This window comes from Aedes albopictus, chromosome 1 (genome assembly GCF_035046485.1).
Source record: "Aedes albopictus strain Foshan chromosome 1, AalbF5, whole genome shotgun sequence".
Taxonomy (NCBI): domain Eukaryota; kingdom Metazoa; phylum Arthropoda; class Insecta; order Diptera; family Culicidae; genus Aedes; species Aedes albopictus.
In genome coordinates this window covers 333472117-333487392 of record NC_085136.1, presented here as the reverse complement: position 1 = coordinate 333487392, position 15276 = coordinate 333472117, and the positions used below count along the sequence as shown (strand labels likewise).

Genomic DNA, 15276 nt, shown 5'->3' with positions numbered 1-15276 from the left:
GAACGCTTCTGCGTATTCGGTAATGTAATTTTATTTCAACAAAACAATTGCTAACTTGACTAACAATTCACCATGTCACTGTTTCTTTGATTTCACAGTCATTCGATTCTCTTTGATCCGCTGCAGATCTCCATGCTGGCGACGTCGCATACTAGGCGGATGATTGTGATAGTTGACATACCTTCGAATAGTACCCTGCAGGTCGTTATTGGTAACGGCTCGAGCCTTACAGCGAAGTGCCTTTGTTTGTAAACAAGACCAGTGAATGGTGGTTTGCAGCACTTTCATTCTTGTAAATCGATAGCCGTCGATTTCCAGCTGAAGAGATCCTCTTTTCGTCGTGTGGTAGTGGATCGGTGGAAGCGGTCCCGTCTGGAGATAATCTAGAACTGAACCATGGGAATTATTTAGCGATTAGTCGTATACGTCGCAGTTATTTAACATTTTAGTTCAATTCAGAGGCGTTTCAGATAACTCCAGAATTGAACTTTCCATTGTTGAATTTCAGCAAAATAATTAATGATGAATTATGACGTATGACGAAAACAAATAAGAATCTAGTACTGCATAAGTTAAACATAATTAGCTCTAGGTTTATACTTTTCTGGAAAACAGAAAATCTTCACAGAGGCATTCTACTTCCAACTGTACACTAAATTGCGTGCTCCTCGAGTATCTTCGTATTTGTCCAGTGTTGCCAGTTTCACTAGAAAACCGCCCCAACATATACTTTTCTAGTGATTTATGTTCACATAGCGGAATCATACAACAACATTGTCCGTTCTTCCATTTGGCGCTTCAGCTCACGCAGCTCACCCGCCTTCCGTCGCTGCATTTGAGGAGGATGATTGTGGATGTTGATCAGCTGACGCATCATCCCTCGCGACGTAGTAGTAGCTCGCGCTTTGCACTGGATGGCTTTGTTTTGCACGCAAATCCACTGGATAGCCTGTTTGCCTTTATGTTTTCTTGTGAAGCGAAACCCTTCGATATCCAACTGGGGCGCTCCTCTCGAACTCATCACATACTGAATGTTCGAATAGGTGCTATCTGTAAAACGTCGAAATTGGTTAAAATATGAACGATGAAAACATGTTAAGGTACTAGAATATTTCAATTAATAGTGTTTCAACATTAATTGCAAAGGGCTCCAGACGGATGGCGAAATGACAAATGACCAAATACATATTTAGGTGATCCTTCCTTTTATCGTTCACCGATGCATATGATAAAATATTTACAGAGTATCACATATGTGTTGTCGTCAACGTTATCTTTATGTAATAGATTGTCAGGCTTTGTATATTACTATCTAAACATTGTAATGGATCTCCGAAAGATCGGGTTGTAAAAGCTTCAGCCTCTCCGCCGTTTGTTGTTTCAATTTGCGCAGTTCGCCAGCCTTCCGCCGTTCCATGGATGGTGGATGGTTGTGTGTGTTGTTGTAGTACTGCACAAGTCCCTTCGGGGTGTTACTGGTGGTGGCTCGTGCCTTGCAAGCCAACGCTTTCGTCTGAAGGCACTCCCATCGAATTGTGGTTTTGCAAATTTTCTGTCTCGTGTAGCGATACCCATCGATCTCCAGCTGGGGCGTTCCTTTTCGGCTCATGGTGTAATGGATAACGGCTTCATGACCTGCAGTGGATAAATAATTATAAATAAGCAGGAATTCTACCTTCAATACCATCTGGAGTACGATGGAGTACTAGAATAAAACAAAATATGTGTAAATAAAAATTTATTGGCTTTTATCTCGCTTTGCGTCGGCAGAGATACCGATAAATGCTCTACAACTTGACGAAGTACTAGTGCAAAACAAGTGAAGTGCGTTTATTAAGCACAATCAACAATGTCCAGAAACAACGGTGAACGAGCAATGATAAATATATCGCGAACAATAACAGTAACAGTGTTCTCGCACACTTGACGAAGTACTAGAATGCCACATATTCACGATTAGTCATTTTTTAAAACGAAATCCTCTAGCTCTGCTAGCAGATATTCCGCAGCGTATGTTTCTTCCGGAATTGGCTTGTCATTTTCAGCGCTAGTAGTCGGTTGTGGTTTCACTTCAGATGGAGCGGATTTCTGGTTCATCCGTTGGCGCTGTAGTAGAATATCTCGCAATGTGCCACGTTTCCTTCGCTCCAGAATGCCATGATTGTGCTTTGCCCAAACAACTTCCAACGCTCCGGACGAACGTCGCTGACGGTGCCTTGCAGGACATCTGTATGAAAAACAGGTGTTCCATTATAAATTCAACTTCAAATATGTTCGACTCATGCTTACCGCAACGCACGGAATTGTATACATCTCCAGTAGATCGTGTCCTCCTTCACGATGTGTCGTGTGAATGGAAATCCGTCGATGCAGAGCTGTGGTGATCCCTTGGTACTCATCACAAATTGCGCACTGCTGATAGGTACTATAGCGAAAGAGAACTTTGACGTTATATGAATGCCATGGCGAAAACTGTCAAAACTAGTACTACAAAATTAGATGAAAATTTAAATGTGAATGAAAAATATGCTTTATTTGGAAAAACGCACATAAAATACGTGGAGTTTTGAAGACTACACTAACAGGCTACTGTCTTAGCCAAAATGTCCTCACTCATTCGGGCCAGTTCTGTATGCGAGTGGTCATCAGAAATGACATAGGTCTTTCTGTTGAACACCAACAATTGCGATGGACACCGTTCCTTCAAGTGCCACGCACACCGGTAAATCTTATGTCCACTGCGAGTAAAATGGTACTCAAAGTGGTGTCCATCGTGCTGAACCCCGACACCACCCTTCTTGGTAGGAACGTTTACCAAATCGTAGGGCGTCCCGGTAGCAGTGATATGCTGTACATTTAACGACTTGTGCGACTTTGGTTTCGAGATTGTCCCTGGAAGCGATTTGGCATGCGATCCTGATCCGAGTGATAGTTTATTCAGTATGAGTGATGATGTCGTGTAAATATTGATTGAAATTTGAAATAAAAGAAATTGGTTGGCAATTCTTCTTCCTAATAATCTGGAATATTACCATTACTGCTTACGTTTTTTGTCGCCAGCTTTTTCGACTGGCTCACGCTGATACAGTACAGACACTCCAGCCATCTCCGGAAGTGGCATTTCAAATAGAGTTTGAATTTGACTGTAGTCTTTCATTGATCGTAATAGATCGCCTGGAATTATTCACAAAAAAAATCAAATAGAACGTTGAGAACTATCAAATCTAGTACTGCAGTCCATACTGATTGGTAGTTTGATTAATAAAAGGACAGTTTTCGTTTATTGTTCAGCATTTAAATGACAATGGTCTCCGTTAATCGAATAAACTAGCCCGTTCTGCACCAGGACTCGAGCTTCACATTGTAAATCTGCAAAAGCAGCGCACCGGTAGAGTTTCACTCCACTTTTGGAATAATGATACTCGAAGTAGTTGTTCTGATATAAGACTTTCATTCCACCGACGATGCATGTTTGCAAAATCATTTTCTCCGAAGGTCCCTTCAATATTTCTGGTATGTCGATATTATCCGGTTTTGATTTACGTGCTCTCCCTGCATTCGGCTTCCGAATATTCCTGACACCAGCCGATGTCATCTGAGTTTGCATTACTAGAACGAAATACAAATAACCGCTGATTAGTAGTACGTATTAGTAAGAAATTCCGAAGTTGGAAAAATCATAAACAAGCATTCAATACACACTTTATTCAACTCTTCAAATAAAACACATTGGGCTCGACACCGCATTCGAGTAGGACCTTGCGTGACATTTTTGGCAGGTGGTTATGTGTCGCATTACCAAGCATAACTCTAAAAAGGCCATTAACCTTGCGAGTAGTACTAGCTCGGGCTTTGCACTTGACGTGATCGGTAACCACTCGGCACGCCCAGTATGTCGTTTCTCCAACGGTGTTGCTCCTGGAGAAAGTATAGTTGTCCAACACTAGAAGGTGCTTCCCCCGTTGTGATGTGAACAGCACCAAAGGTTGATCGTCCAATACGATTGATTCGGCTTTACGCTGGCGCCTAGATCTGTTTGGTCGACTAGCGATTTGAGTCGAAGGAGAAGGGGATTTGAGCGGCGTGGGAGAGGGAGTAGTCATAAACTCGAACTCGATGAGCGAATTAATATCTGAAAAAGACAATGGAATTGTTAGCGAATGGTACAAGAATTTGAAAACAAATTGAAGTAAAATAAACTAAACACGAAGTACTAGATGTTTCAACTTTAAACCACGCGTCGATTTATTTCTGGCTGTACAACATAGATTTTGTGATAATGTCCATATCGGGAGGATGGGTGTGCTCAAGCTGGCGTGCAAGCAGCATCGTGTTGTCCGAATCGGTGATAAGACGTGCCCGGCACGCTTGCGATCGTTGTTTGCCACAAGTCCAGTATTTGCGATTTTTCAGATGTTTCGAGCAAATGTAGGTATGATTGTCAAACAATATTTTCGGTTTTCCACGCTGACCGGTGACGTAAGTGAAATTTACCGCCGGTTTATCCGCCAGGAGCTCCACCCAATAGTCTAGACGAGAAAAATGAAAATTAAGCTGTGAGATTCGTGATCTAGTACTGCACCTGACAACCTAATAAGGCAGTTTCATCATCATCTTGCTTTTCTTTTCTGTTTATTGAACAAATAATTTCAGATATATTGTCGATAGTCGGGCATATGACAATGAACGGGATCGGTAACGGACACCTTGTTGTCCAACTGAGAGGTTATTACTTTGGCCTTGCAACCCATCGTACGAAGCTTCGAACAGCGCCAATATGTGGTCCGGAAATTTCCTTTGTTGCGAATGAACGAATACCCATCCACGATTAGCTTCGGTGTTCCCCTTAAACCGCTAACAAATACCAGCTCCTTGTACTTTCGCGATGGGTCTGAAACAAACACCGAAGGCAATTAGTTTGGCAATCCATACAGATATTCGAATGCAAAAGTTGATAAAATCAAAACTAACAACTTTTATCTATTATATTTATTGATATTGCCATAGTTCACAAAGTCAGTGATTATGCGCCGTTTCTCTTATAGTTACGTGGCGCAAGCCTTTGGTTGTAATGGCACGGGATCGACACTTTCGTTCTCGGGCCGCAGCACATATCCAGTAGGTCTTCTGAGCGTTGCTGCTGTTCCGTAGGTAAGTGTGGCCACTGAAGATCATTTTCGGTTTTCCCTGCCTACTGATGGTGAATGCTACGTCCGAATTATCAAACGGAACACAAATCGTATTATCTGAAATTGATGAATGGGATGTTTAGCGGACATTGTTAGTGTTTTACTTTCGCGCTATACTGGTGTTCACGATGAATGCAATGATATTCATTGTGTATAGCCACGACTGAATCAATAGGAGATAATCGATGTTTATCATGCATGACATCAATTTTATGACAATGGTCTTTGAACCTGATTTATCATTAGAAATGAACCAAAATTTTAACGCTTATTGCTTGTGTTCTGCATTCGTACCATACAGCTGTTCACTATGAATGCCGCACAGGGGGATAAGGGCATCATCATGAGATAATGTACTTTTTGCCTTTTTTATGCAAAGTCAACGTATATTTACATTTTCCCCAGTCGGTGATTGTGGTCGAACTCGTTGATTATGATACGTATTTTTCCTCGATAGATTATAGCTTGTGCCTTGCATTTGGTCTTCCTTGCTCGCTCGCACACCCAGTAGACTTTTCCGCTCTTTTTGACATTGCGCAAGTAAATGTACCCATCCAGGCGCAGCTTGGGGAAACCGTACAGTCAGGTTTTTTTTACGCGGGAGATACGTACCGCGTAAAAAAACTCAGTTCAAAATTCAAAAAACCGCGTAAAAAAAGACTCACCATTTCTCGACGAATCATGCAAAAATAAGACGATGATATTTATTTTTGTATGGAGTTCACATCTCACATCACATCTCTGCCCTCGAATTCAAACTGGGCTGCGTAGTTTTTTTTTATCTGTATTAACGAGATTTTTAGGCCTTAGGCTAGTTCATCTCGGGACCCACGTTTTACTTCCCTTCCGAAGGAAGAACCCACATTTTGTGAGTTTTGTCGGGAGTGGGATTCGATCCCAGGTCCTCGGCGTGATAGTCATGTGTTCTAACCATCACACCAGGTCCGCTCCACGTCGCTCCGTAGTTATTCTTTTCTAAAAAAAAAAAATGAGTATGCAATTGTTAGTAGAGGGATAACCTCTCAGCACTGATATTTGGAAAAGGCAAGATTGTATTTTAAATTGATTGTATCCGTCCAAAACCATCATGGGCGTACACGGTCACTTGGTTATAATTCCTTAAAATCTTGATTTACCTATAAACGAATAAAGGGGAAACTTTTACAATTTCATAGGAAAATAGAGTTATTCTATTTTTGTTTTAAACTCAAGAACTACTTGTGGTTACCGATCTAGCTTATGTTACAAAACAGACACTTTATTCGGAATCCTATACAACAACATTTAAAGGGATGGTTCTTTCTTCACTTCAAAGGCGGCACCGCCGACCGGTTTATCGTAAAACTCGTTGATGTCCACATCGATCAGATTGATCTTGGACAGATCGTTGTACTCGTTCGGATGCGTATGACTCTTGTGAGTGTACTTTACGACCAAACTATTCCGATGGGTTACTACTTTGCATTTGCACTTCTTTGATTTGTACGCCGAACAGGACCAGTACGAGCGCTGGGTGTCCCCTTTGGTGCGGAAGAAGGAATTGTTTTCGATCACCAGCTTGGGTTTACCTCGTTGTCCGGGTGTAAATGTCCATGCAGCCAGATTCAGCACTCCCGACAGGCGTGCTTTCTTCACTGAAAGTAGATTTAAAAACGAATTAGATGATAGCAAAAAAAGTTCGACAAATCAATCTAGTACTTCACAAAACATAGAAAACTGTTAGTGTTCAAGAATTTGGCTTTATTTCATATCCAGAAATCTGATGTTAGTTTTTATCGTCGTTTAGTTTCGTTCGGCCGATGATTGTGTACTAGATTTTTGAACGTCACATCGTAGAAGTTGATGTCATCTGTTATCAGTCGGGCGCGACAACGGAAGGGTACAGCTTTAGCACAACCCCAATAGCATTTTCCGTTACTTCTCTTGTTGACAATGTACGTGTATCCTTCGATCAGCAACTTTGTGTTGCCTCGTTGACCAACCACGGTGGAAATGTGAATCTCTTGTTCTAGTTTCACCAAATACTGTTCTGGTACTACACTGATGTCGGGTCTGATGGTGGCAACCAACGAAGTCGGCGGAATGTAATTTATTTCTAGAAGATAGATAAGTTATCAACACTAATAATAAAAAATAATCAATAGAAAGGATGAAGTAGTAGAACGGGATGATGAGTTACTCGAATTTATTAGAAACAAAGCTTTGTATACATTGGGTCATGTGTGTGATGTGAGTTTGTCACTTTGTACACTCTTTGATCTTCGAAAATTGTGATCCGAGCTCGGCAATTGCTTTGCTTTGTACGATCGCACACCCAATAGGTGGCCTGGTTAACCTGCTTGCTCCGGTAGTACGAAAACCCTTGATGGAAAAGTTTCGTTATCACTTTGCTTTTAATCGGATAGTGAACGAATCGAATCGCACTAAGCGGACCCCAGTCGTACGGGTCTAGAAGTAAATGAGAAACAGTAATGATTAGATTCTTCTGACCACACATGACAAAAGGATTACGAGCTGAAACCTTCCAAACACTCGGATCATCAAAGCACACGAACATTTATTTCTAAATCGATAAGATTTAATAAGACTAGAGTAAAATAGAGATCAATCGGTGATGGACTAGATTTTGGTATGTGTCTTCGTTGATCTAGAATAGACTTCGGAATTTCTCGCTCAAATGGGGAAACAGCTTTTCGTGGGTATGTTCGGCTACTACCACACGCAACTTGGGTAGCCCGTTGGCTTCACTGGTAACGATACGGGCTCGGCATTTCAATCGGTAGTACAACGTACACTTCCACGTCCTAGAACGCTGCCCGGGATAGGGTCTCTCATTCGGTGTGTACGTGTTGCCATCGAAGAACAGATGCTTAGTGCCTCGTTTCGACAGCACATAAATAATGTTGCCTGTATAGGAGATAAAATGATATAATGTGAATGACAACAAACACTCAGGTGTAGTACTAGAATGGAAAATAAATGCATAGAAAATACATCTAAGTTTGTCGTTTTTATTCAACGTATCTCAATTTTCTAAGAAACACTTAATCATGGCTTCTTCATCCTCTTCACAGCGCAGGAAATCAACCGTTTCCGACTCATGCTTCCACTGCTGATCGCTTCCAGTCTTGGGGCCATGGCTGTGTAAGGCATAGGATAGTTTTACGAACTCCACGCCATTGTGCTTGACCGTTATGGCTTTGGCTTTGCATTTCAGTCGTCGGTAGGCCGAACAGCGCCAATTGATTGTGCCGCCAAACTCTCCATTGCGGATGTACGTGTAGTCTTGATGTACTAGAAGGGGTCGCCCCCGCTGGGTTGATCCAAACTGTGCCATTTCCAGATCCGCTGTTTTGTCGGCCCCTCCTAAAAACAGCCAAATAAATCAGCATAAAAATAATCTGTCCCATCTAGCTTAGCTAAAACGAACAAGCAATCAGAGTCATCAAAGAACATGTTTTCCACAAAGATATTTTTATTATAGGTCACACAGATCTTCAGCCCAGGAAATGATAGTCTAATGATCCTGTGTGCATAGCTCTACGTCGCTTCCGTCGTAGGTCTTGACAGTACATCTCTTGCATGTGGGTGTGCTCCGTACTGGAGACCTTCACATAGTCACAGCCGTTGATTGTTTTAGTGAGTGCTCGTGCTTTGCACTTGAACCGTTGGTAGTAACGACACTTCCAGTTGACCCGGACGCCACCCTCGTTTGTTTTGTTTTTGCTGTAGAAATAGCCATCGTATACTAGACATTGCGTTCCTCTGGACGTGAACTCATAGTGAGCCCGTTGCGAGAAGCCGTGCATGTCATCTAAAAGAGGGAAAGATAATTATTTTACATGATGGGGTACTAGATCAGTCGATTAAACGACGCGAAGGGTTGTTCGTATGAGTGTCAAAAATAAGTTTACATGGTGAAGTACTAGATCAACACAAACGGATGTTCGTATAAGTGTAAAAAGCTTCAATTTGTATATAAAGTTTATTCTGGCAATGTATGATTAACAAAATAATTTCAAATGCTTCGGTTGAACAGAGCCAGTGTGTGGTCGTAGTTTACCTGTAAAAAAGAAACTAAAATCAGTTGTATTGAATTTAAAAAAAAAAAACAAGTCCATTTTCTAGTTATAATCAACCGCAAAACTCGCACACATCACTTTTCACGCTTATAGACCATATTTGAGCCATGGTAGTTTTGCCGGAGAACCATGTTACGATATACAAACATAAATTTCTTCCATCCATATTAAAGGATTGACAACAAGAATTGCATTGTAAACGTTCTGATTAATCGTCCCTCAAACAAATATTTAGGCACTTTGGTTTCAATAAATGAGAAAAGTTTAACTAACGTCTCCTGACTGTTCTTATCTAGTACTTCCAAGAAAAAAAAACTACTCTCCACTATCTTTGAACAATCGTTGCTCGTGCAATTCTTTGACAACACTTATATGATACCATCGTGTACCGTTCACATTCATTTATCTTTCAAAATGTACACGTAAGTGATGTGTCAGTTTGCAGGTCGTTAACAAACGACTGAACTTTTTTTTTTTTTTTATTCCTGTTCGGGTTTGTCACTGCGACCAGTTTTTAGATCTATTGTGACATTACCCGTATCCTTAGTGTAGTGCATGTCGCATTACTCAATTGCCATTGAGGGGCAATAAAGTATCGATTTTGATACAGTTTTTGTTCTGTTTTCTTAGAAAACAAAACAAGAGTACTGATATTGGCCATGCATCGGAAACCTAGCATCACCCTTGTTTTACTGCTAAATTCTCCCCAGTAGGAAGTTTAGGACCCGGGTTTTAACATTAGCAGCAATATCATTCCAATAATGGAACGTGTGTTCAGCAATAAGGATTCTAGTATGTTCCTTGCGTACTAGCACTTTCCAGTCTTCGAAGAGTTAGTACATACATGGATCCCTAACCCAATTTGATTTCCTTTGCATTGAGTTTAGCCTCAGATGGTGAGGTTTTTAACTATATGCAAAGTTAAGTTGGTAAACTCAGTTTTTATTCAAAAACTGGAAGTCACCAAAACAGCAGTAGTAAGGACTAAATACTATAATTCCTTGAATTAACAGAACACATATTCCAAAATTAAAAAATAGGACGACACTAGATTTCGGTTTGGTAGATCTATCACCGTAACGCAACCCAAAAAGGCGATCTACCCACGCTACGGGCTCCGTTAAAGATTGAGCATCTTTTAAACCCCCTCAACTATTCATCCCTCAGCACGGGTCGCCTGACACCTTGGATTGGGGTTACCTGTTTGGTGGACTTTTACCCCCGGAACAGGTGGTCCGTAGTGCTATTCTAAGCCGGCAGCTACACGGGCGACTGAACTTACCATGGTACCATTTTCCACTGTCTAATAGTTCTCGTGGTAGTGTTTCGACGCATCACCAGACTTGGAGCCATTGTTCGGAGGATGGGTATGGAAACCGCAGGTTATTCGAACAAAATGCTGACCCTCGATTTCTTTCGTCACTGCTCGCGCCTTACAGCGAAATTTGACATGCCAGGAGCACTTCCAGTTGGTTGTACTTTGCTTCTGCTTTTCCCGCACGTAGCTGTAATTTTCATGCAGAAGCATTTGGTGACCGCGTCGAGTTTTTCCAAAGTATGCATTAGCGAATAGTTCTAAAATGATGAAGAATACAGTTAGCTCCAAAAGTCACATAGAGATGTCTACCGCAGTATAATTATCGATTGAAACACTAAGCAGTACAATGCACAAATGATAATTTTATTTCTTGTCGGAAAACAAATTCACCGTATCGAATCGATACGCTTTTCGGTCGTGGTTGTGATTGGGGTTGGTAATTTTCATCATTTGGCGTCCAAGGGCCGTCTTGGTAACGGCTCTGGCGCGACATTTTCGCTTTCCGGCCAACGAACACTTCCAGTTGTAGCTGTTCCAGGCATCACGATCTTTGATGTAGGCGAAACCATCGTACAGGAGCATCATCTTTCCACGTTGGGTGTAACCGAACTGAGCTGCCCTAAAGCTCGGGGAAAAAAAAATCTAGTACTACAGATATATTTTTCGCAGGCTTTGTGATATTTTTAGCTTAAACGATCATTTTCCCCCATCAGTATTTCTTGTTAAAATATCATTCTAGCAAGATTATGCATTTGTTTTTATTTTGAATTCCATGTGATTAATAAAAACTCTTGGATAAAAATAAGTCATTTTGGCAACCTTGCAGTATTTGCAGCGAAGCCAGGGGAGATTCTTATCAATCCAAAAACGTTCGGTGTAGTACTAGATGTGTAGTAATGAGCTGAATTTTTGTATGGTGTAATTCTCCGTTTTAGCAAAGAATTGGTGCAAAAATCGTGGGTAACCGTGTAGTTCTTTTCTTCATTTCTTGCAACTCGATTAACGCAGTTATCCAAAGTTTTGTTCAAGCAGCACCAAATTACGCAAGTAACCATTATACCCACGCTTTTTGATCCATTTCATTGCAAAAACGGAGAATTGACCTTCTCCACATACAAAAATTCAGCTCATCACTATAAATCTAGTAGTTCACCGATCGTGTCCTATGAAAATGAAATGATGAAATGACCAATACATATGTTACATAGGCATTGATATTGTTCGCGAAGTTCTCACCTTTTGGTATTTGAGAACTTGCATTCTGCTACTAATGTCCGCCTCGCTAGTATGACTTTGTTATTGATTCGGGTTTGTCCTCCGGCTCCAGCTTCTTGCATTTTTAATGATTACGTGCCTTACATCTCTTTTCGATACTCATCCCGACTGTGCGTGTGTTTCTCATGGGTAATCCTCATCATGTGCTTACCGTCGGCGATTTTGGTAATGGCTCGCCCACGACATTTCATCCTTCGGAACAGCGACCACTTCCAGTTGCAGGTCTTCGCCGTTTGGCGGTCTTTGATAAATCCGTACCCGTTGTACATTAGCATCACGTGTCCCCGTTGAGTGTATCCAAACTTTGCTGTCACGAAATGGTTTGTTACTGAAAGTACAGAAGATCGTTATTGAGATACCAACAGGTGGAGCTTCATCAAAACGAGTATCATTAATCAAATCTGCAAATGCGAAAATTTATTTCAATATAAACAGCACGATGCAGTACTAGATTCATCTGCTTAGAAATTAAACCGCTAATGACAAGATTTCAATTCAGAATTTTGATAAACTACCTTCGAAAGAAAATTTTCATCAAAATGTAGTACTAGATTGGCGTGTTTACATTTTCCGTACTGGAAATTCTGGTAACTGATGTTTTGTCCATATTTTTTTAATATGATTGCAAGCACATTTTGTCAACGTTCAATTTGAAGTACAAGAAAATTGTATCTATCAGAAATTCGAATTTACTTCCAATAAATAGTTGCATTTCGGATAAAAATCTAGTACTTCAATCAACAAGCGTATCTAGTACAATTGCATCAACCGGAACTGAATGTCGGATTCATCGGAGGGTTCAATTTTGTCACTGTCCGACATTTTTTCCGGCCCATGCGAGTGGGCATTGCCAGCCAGCCGAATAGGACATTCACTCGGGCTCTTGGACGTCACACAGGTCGCCCGGCAGGCATACTTGACGTATTTTGAGCAGCGCCAGAATACGTTCTTGTTGCTCTGACGATTTTCCACGTATTTGTACCCGTCGTAGATCAGCATGGTGCGACCTCGCTGCGTTCTGCTGAACTCGATAGCCGGTACGTCCAACGTGTCCATCACCGTCATTGTGGTGGATCCTAAAAATAGGGCGAACCAAACAAATAAGTCAGTACTAATTGGTTTCGATTTGGTTCGCCTTCAGTAGCGCTCTACAACCAACTCCGAAGCCAAAACAAATATTTATAACTAAACTTAAAGATTTATTTTCAGTATCGTTCGACTTTAGTTACACTTTCTATACAGATAGATTGTGTCGACGGCTGCCCGGCAATACCCGATTCCGTATTTATCATAATTTCCGAAAGACGATTGTAGTCGGATCGTTTGAACACTCCGGCCACGTGATTGTGGGGCGTACTGTGGTGAATTTCCCCGTTCAAGGTGTGTAATCGCCCATGACATTTGATCTTGGTGGTGTAATAGATGCAGCGCCAATACTCCTTCTGCTTCACGGTTTTCTCCTTGACGTAGTAGAATCCATCGCACGACAGCTGTAGCCGACCTTTCTGGCTGCTGCGATAGGTAAGCACCTGGCCATTACTGCTCGTCACGGACAGATGGTGCTTGTACTCTACAAAGAAAGTTGCAAAACTGTAAGTAAAGCGTGAATATTTAAATTTTTCCAAAACGAAGTACTAGAACGGTCGAAGCAAACGCACAGGGATAAAACTATAAAATTTATTTCCAAACGACATGCTGTGATATCGACACGTACTTCTCAATCCAAAACCGTGAACATTTCTTGAGCGATGAAAGCCACCTTGTGACGCTTCAGAGGCGCATGGATGTGCTTTTCCCGGTGAATGACAAAGCGCTCAGGGTTCTTGTACTGCAATATCCGGGCTGGACACTTGAGCTTGCTGGTGGCCATTGAAGAACACCGCCAAACTACTCGCTTGTGATTCTCCGACATGAACAGATACTTGACGCCATCGATAATGATTGCCGGACGGCCTCGGCTCGATTTCGTGAAGTAGATTTCTGAAAGGTAGTAGGTTTGACGGTTAGAAATGGTAAGGTATGACCAAAAGGCGAAATATTATCAAGACAAAACACATGTTATCTTGCAAAAAAACTTTATTTGATGCGCTTATTTGGATAAACTCGAGCTGCTGTAGTACTAGAATCAAATGACGTCAAACTTTCGTCGTGATTGTGTCTGTACTTTACAGTGATATTGGACGTGGTCTCATTGATGACGACCGTACAGGGACACTTGCATTTATAGTACTGATGGCACTTCCAGTAATGCTTATCGTTTCGCTGGCGATTGCGAAAGAACTTCACTCCGTTGACCATCAGCAAGTGAGTGCCACGTTGTGTTGATCTTCGGAACTCAAAGTCTGGTCTGTTGATTGGTAGGGCGAATGACGTTGCAGCTAAAATTAGAATCACTCGATTAGAAGACAAGAATGAGATGATCGGCTGAGTGCACTGTTACAATACAAAAATGCGAGAGAATTTCGGTATCATAAACCTTAAAATTGTAGATCTTTCGTCATATTTATTCAGTATCACGATCTAATGTTGCCCAACCGTTGCTTCAACAGCTTCAGCGATCCGTACGCGCGAGGCCGCACTACTACTGGATGATTATGGTCATTCTTGCTGATGGAGAACTCATCCATCATGGTCTGAATGCGCACTTTGCACCGGTACACCAGGTACTGACTGCATCTCCAGTAGACTTTTTCGCCACGAGTTACATGTTTGTTAAATGTGTGACCGTTGTAGCGAAGCTGCAACGTGCCGGCTCTACTAAGGACCATCAGTGGTTGTTTAGAGTCCAGTTCCGTGGCTGCAGAGAAATGTAAACTAGTGATCAGTAGCGGAAGATAGAAAAACATGCAGTACTAGATTAGCAGACGTTTTGTTTGATTTCATAGCTTTTATTAATGGGGGACGAATCTTTTCAGGTTGTATTTGTGTCTGTTACAATGTGCAGTACTAGATTAATTTTGTCATGGGTTTTGAGTAAGAATAAACATTTACTTTCAGTTTGACATGCCGATGATCTGCAATACCAGTCTGTGATTATGCGTAGATTAACCTTCATCCAGCCAACTTACATTTTCCACCTTCGCAAAAGCACAAAAATGGACACAACTTTTTTGTTTTTCGATGAATTTTGATGAAATTTTCACAACTTCCCGAAAAACTCTTCTAGTTTATGGTGCTGGGGACATGGGTGCCTGGTCCACATGGTTCCGGAGTTATTCCGGATTGTCTTGGGGTACCAAAATTGGCCACATACTTTGCGCAACGTATATCTCAAGATCCCGATGAGATAGAATTATAGTGTCTTCGGCGAATTTGTTCAACAGGTTAAGAACTAACTGGCAACGGTGACTTTGGTTCGCGATTCGGCCGCTAGGCGGCGCCAGCGTCATAAATGTGCAAACCCTCATATCTC

The 15276-nt window shown here is 41.5% G+C and overlaps 1 long non-coding RNA gene across 1 annotated transcript in view; it reads right to left on the bottom strand.

The window, feature by feature from the left end:
* LOC109404176 (uncharacterized) overlaps window positions 1-15024 on the bottom strand; it is a 30543-nt gene extending 15519 nt beyond the window's left edge. The window contains exons 1-4 of the long non-coding RNA XR_009996771.1: window positions 10554-15024; window positions 4591-9252; window positions 2290-4529; window positions 182-2227 (exon numbers count right to left, since the gene is read on the bottom strand). This is a non-coding gene — a long non-coding RNA (uncharacterized LOC109404176). The remainder of the gene's footprint in view (window positions 1-181; window positions 2228-2289; window positions 4530-4590; window positions 9253-10553) is intronic.
* Window positions 15025-15276: the final 252 nt, after the last annotated feature.